This window comes from Octopus sinensis, linkage group LG18 (genome assembly GCF_006345805.1).
Source record: "Octopus sinensis linkage group LG18, ASM634580v1, whole genome shotgun sequence".
NCBI lineage: Eukaryota > Metazoa > Mollusca > Cephalopoda > Octopoda > Octopodidae > Octopus > Octopus sinensis.
In genome coordinates this window covers 24,149,771-24,155,770 of record NC_043014.1, presented here as the reverse complement: position 1 = coordinate 24,155,770, position 6,000 = coordinate 24,149,771, and the positions used below count along the sequence as shown (strand labels likewise).

At 41.2% G+C, this 6,000-nt stretch overlaps 1 protein-coding gene across 10 annotated transcripts in view; it reads left to right on the top strand.

Annotated features, from left to right (window-relative positions):
• The window catches only part of LOC115221613 (dynein regulatory complex subunit 6-like), a 104,688-nt gene that overhangs the window by 1,281 nt on the left and 97,407 nt on the right, over positions 1-6,000 (top strand). The gene's annotated exons all lie outside the window — the stretch shown is intronic.

Sequence of the window (6,000 nt, the reverse complement as noted above, 5' to 3'; positions counted from 1 at the left end):
AGACATAATAAATGCATGCATGCACATACATACTTACATACATACATACATACATACACACACTACACACACACACACACACACACAATTTACTGTTTCCCTGTAGGTATGATCAACAAAAAAGTATTCCATTCAGTGAAAGATAAATATCATTTAATACACACAGAATTTTAAAAAGAGCTACTAATACTAAATGTAGAGATAAAATAATTCAGCAGATTTATATAAGATGCTGTGTGTCTCCAAGCAATCCTTCAGGGTCAGTACATGCCATTAGATCTATCTGAAAACCAGGACACTGGTGTATGAGAAAATATGAGAAAAAATTGGGAAGAAAAATGAAAAGATGGTTGATGCAAAAAGTAGACTTAGACGGTTGCCTTTGTTTGTAGGCATGGTAATTAATCTAGCTGGTGTAGAATAATATAACAGAGGCCAAAATCTGTACTCAGTTCAGTGAGGATAGTGTCCTCCAGTTTGACAAAAGAAGTTTGTCTATGTGCTTGCATGTGCTAAAAGTTTCAGATCTGGAATTAATTAGTATTATAAAACATTAGCAAATGTTTTTTCCTTTTCTACAAATTTCATACTAATGACCTAATATATATCTACACAAGCAAGTAAATATTCATGGACTGTAGACATGCGGGTGGGCATCCATAGGTAGTGTTTGGTGGTGGTGGGAATGAGAAGGGGAGGGTGGGAGGTTACTGAAGTATTATTAGTTATAATAATAATGTCATTTGACAGTGCTGGGTCATGAGATTACATAAAAATATATATTTGTATAGAGAGAGGGGTACAGCCGAGCAACCATACATATATAAAGAAAGAGAGATGCACTGCTATGAACAGACACTTAGGTGGGGTGGAAAAGAAGAGGGGGGGAGCTCCCTGAATCATTATTATTTCATGATGTCTAATCTTGAAAATGCATATTTGGCATGATGGGATCATCTTGGAATTTTCTCTGCATGCTTGTTTACCAGGTTCCTATTACTTAGCAGTATGCACAATACTTCTTAAAGGCAAAAGTTGCATGTGTCAGATATATATATATATATTCTCACCACCTCCATCCACTACAAATACACACTCACACTCATGCCTCAACTTCTCCTCCCACCCTAAACACACCAAGCTTTCCATCCCCTATTCCCAATTCATCCGCCTACGCAGGTTCTGTAGTGACGACCATGACTTTGAGACTCAGTCTCAACTCATGGCTCGCCACTTCATCCTACATGGATATCCCCTCACCACTATCCACACTGCCCTTGCCAGAGCATGGATCATGCATCTGCTCTCTTCCCCCAGACCCGCCCCGCAGTCTCCCATTTCCCGTCACCTACCACCCTACCTCTCCAACGCACCATTCTCCGAGCCTTCCGGCAACTCCAGTCCGACCCCTCCACTTCACAGATCTTCCCTACCCCCATCCCCTCCTTCAAATGAGCCCACAATCTATGAGACCACAGCTTCTTCCCTAACCCAACCTCCAGACCCGGCTCGTTCCCCTGCTCTCGCTCACGCTGTTCCACTTGACCTTACCTCTCCAACACCACCCTCCTCACCATCACCCATCACCCTATCACATCACTGACTCCTTCACCTGCACTTCTACCAATGTCATCTACTGCATCTCCTCTCTCTGCCCTTCTCTATACATCTGGCAAACAGGACGCCACTTAACTGACTGATTCGCGGAATACCTCCGAGATATCCGACTCAGCAATGACACCCCAGTCTCACGCCATTTCCACTCTACCAGTCACTCATTGCAACACCTGTCTGTGTTCAGATTGTCCTTTCACAGAGGCCATCCAGACTCCTGTTTGCGCCATGAACAGAGATTAATCTTCTCACTTTGCTTCTTTGCACTACATGAGCTCAACTCTCCTCCCTTCTTCATCTAACCTCCTCTCCTTTCCTCTCTCCCCCTCACACCTACTTCCTCCCACCTACCTCTCCGCTCTTGCTCCAACTCCTACTTCTCTTCACTCCTACTCTCCTCTCTTCTCTTCACTCCTACCCACCTTCTCCCTTCCCCTTCATCATCACCCCTCCCTCGTAACCCCACCCTACCCCTACACAATCCAACCCCACCTTCCCTATCTATCCCATCCCACTCCACTCCATCCCTTACACCCACTCCCACATACCCACACCCCACACTTGCTTTTTCCACTTTCGCCTCCCCCACCTCCCAAAACCATCACACCACACACCACTACACCATACACCACCATACCACATCGCATCACACCACCATGCACACACTAGCACTGACCATTTCCCAGCCCCACATCCACACACCTACACATAAGCATATGCACATGTCAAGGTCTGCACGTGCACCTTCATTTTGGGATCACCACTACTTTATTATCTCCCCTTCTTCCTAGCTCTCCTGTGTGACGCCTCTCGCATTCGCCATGATAGGTCGCTAGCCACTACACATTCTTTATTTTTTCTCCTTGTTTCTTTCTGCGTTCCTTTCTGTGGAAGAGCATAGGCTCAAAATGTTAAAGACTTTTTCACTTCCCGAGCATTATACTAATACATCTGTTTGTTGTCTACATCACCTGTCTTCATCTTTTGTTTTTTTTGTGAATTCTCCCTATATATATATATATATGGGCAATTGAGAGTTCCTATGGGACAGCTTGCTGAGTACCACAGATCAAATCTGTACCTAGTGCAAAGTCTCAATCAAACCTAAGGTGGCATGATGGTGGAATGATGTTGTAGACAAAGCCATTAGAGCAAAGAAACAGGTCTGAAAAGACTGGAAGAATGGTGATAGCAAAGAACTATATCAGGTAGCTAGGATTGAGGCTAGAAGACAAGTATACTTAGCCAGGAGAGAAGCAGAAAGGAGGAAGTTTGCCAATGTTTTGCAACGTGAGGACCAGAAGCTTAAAGTGTTTTAAATTGCAAGACAGCATGTCAGAGAAAAATGTGATGATATAAAAGAGAGAAGTGCATTTGCATGGATGATGGTTCACTTGCAGTAAGTGATTCTGCAAAGAAAGAGGCTTGGAAGTGCCACTATGAAAAACTGCTAAATGTAGAGAACACATGGAAGGACAGTCTGCCTAATGTGGATCCAGCAGAGGGGATGGCAATCCAAATCGACTGTAGCTTAGTAGATAGATCAATTAAGGACATGGAAAGCTCCTAGCCCATCAGGAATCACCATTTAGACACTTAAAATATCTGGCAGAGTGAGATGTGACATAGTCACCCATATAGTTAAGCAGGTTGTCCATGAAGGAGTCATTCCCAAGGGTTGGTGTAGCAGCATTATAGTCAACTGCTAGAAAGACAAAAATGATGCCTTATACAGAAATAATTACAGAAGCATCAAATTGCTGGAACATGTGATGAAAGTTACAGAAAGGGTCATAGCTCAATCAATTAGTAAGAGAGTGAGTCTAGATAAGATGCCAGGGAGAAACACCACCAATGCCATATTCCTGGTGAGGCAAATGTAGGAGAAATACTTAGCCAAAAACAAACCTCTGTATTTGGTGTTTGTTGACATGGAGAAAGCCTTTGACAGGGTTCCCTGCTCCCTTATCTGATGGGCAGTGAGGAAGCTAGGGATAGATGAGTGGTTAGTGAGAGCTGTAAAAGCCATATACAGGGATGCTGTAAGTAAGGTGAAACTCACCAATGAGAATAGCAAGGAATTTAGGGTACAAATAGGAGTCCACCAGGGATTGGTTCTCAGCCCTCTTTGGTTTATCATAATCCTCCAAACTATAACAGAGGAATTCAAGACAGGCTGCCCTTCAGAGTTACTCTATATTGATGAACCCTTATTGCTAAATCACTACCAGAACTAGAGAAGAAATTTCAGGTGTGGAAGCTAGGCCTGGAATCAAATGGCCTTAGATTTAATTTAGTAAAGACCAAAGTCCTAATAAGTAAGAAAACAGACAAGTCACAGCTCCCTTCAAGGAGAAAGCCTTGCTTAATATGTAGAAAAAGTGTTGGGGAAACTCCATATGGTGTACCTAGTGCAGGCTATGGACACATAAGAGGTGCAGTGGCATCACTGGAAGACTAACTGAGAAAGTAGTCTTTACATGTGGAAAATGTACAGGTACATTAAACACCAGGAATGTACAAAAAATAGACTCCCTCATATGCCAGGGGGACCCCTAGAAGTAGTAGACAGTTTTTGTTACTTAGGTGACCAAGTTTAGCAGTGGTGGTTATTCTGAAAGCATAGCCACTAGAATAAGTATAGGCTGGCCAAAGTTCATAGAGCTATTACCTCTAACAAAGAGCCTCTCCCTCAGAATGAAAGGCACATTGTATGATGCCTGTATATGAACAGCTACATTTAGGAGAGAGAGTGAGAATGAACTGGTGGTGTCTCCAGAGGAATGATGGTAGGGATGAGGTGGAGGAGAAGTGGTAGTGGGTGGGGTTTTGCAAGAGTAATGATCTCACTTTCATTGCAATAATCTGTAACAGAATTAGAAAAGAAATTGCTATGAATTTTTGAAAATATTTAAACCTAACTTATATCATACTTTTTCTTGGAGAGCCTCCAAAAAGAAACATTTTGATATATCATTTGTGAAATTTGGATGAATATTTTAGGGGATATATGTTTTGCAAACAACTTGCACATCAAGTGCTACCAGTCAAAAGCTCCAGCAAGTTGTATGGGAGCCATCAGGAGAGAATGCACACAGTTTTGGGGCCTACCTCTCAAAGGCATCATTGTGCACGCCCCCACTCTCACTGATATGAGACCCCACTTGCTAGATCAACTGGTTATCAAATAAATCTCAATATTCTTCTAGCAGCTGCCCATCATTTCTTTTTAACCAAATTCAGTGGCTAGCCTTTTCCACTGTAGTTAGGGTATCCTTCATGGTGGTATTTACTTTATGATGAATTAGGCCTAACAATAACAACAGTTGCCTCACACTGTGTCCCACGAATCCTCTACATCTGACTTCGATTGGAAAATGCTCTGCTTTCGAGCCTGTGTCTTCACATTCCTCGAGGAGGTTTACAGGTTTACATAACTCAATCTTTCGAACCTGAGTAGCATCCATGTTATCTTCATGAGGAGCTGTTAACTCGGCTAGATTCACCAGCAAATTGATTGAAATCTTGCCCAGTTGGCTGAACTGAATAATTAGTCATATTTGTGATGTCATATCTTTGAAACTGAGGTGATAATCATCAACAAATTACACAAACTAATAGTGTCTATGATACAGGAGTTGCCTACTTTTTTTAGGGTTCTTGAAAATGAAACTTTTTTTTTTGGTAATGTTTTAAATATTTATGTAATGCCTAACAAATGGTCAATTTTGCAGTGTTTTCAGACCTAGCTAAACCCAAAACTAAAAGCCACAAGGACTTGAGTTTTGGTACATTTGTAATGGGTATATAACTAAATAAATCCTGAAATGTTGAGACATGATACCATTTCTATAAAATTTTAATGGACTATTAAAAGTGATGGAGTTTTGGATCAGGATGCCCCTATATATTGGATTTTCTCCATTTTGACAGGGATTCTTCCAGTTTTTTTTACCACAACCTTGGGAATTATGGGGATGGGGAGCTTTTTATGAACAAAATTTTGGAAAATCGTTTTTTTCCACTCCCCTTCACCCCCTGCAGACAAATTTTGGACAATTTTTTGCACTACATGCTTAAAAATGATGGGTGAAGAGTTTATTCTTCTATTTGCAGATGAAAAAGTGTGTTATTTAAGGGAGATTTAGTTGTTTTTCTTGCACATCCCACGACCACCTGGTACCTTTCTCAGAATTGCATAGATTAAAAAACAAACAAAATGTGATAACTAATTCCTTGCTTTGGCATTAAAAACATCTCTAACTTACAGTAAACTCGTGAGTAGGTGAGAAAAAATAAAACCTAAAATGAATGAGCACTACTTGTGAAAATGTAAATACTACCACAAATAATCTGACTGTATTCAAAATCAAGGAAACAAACAAA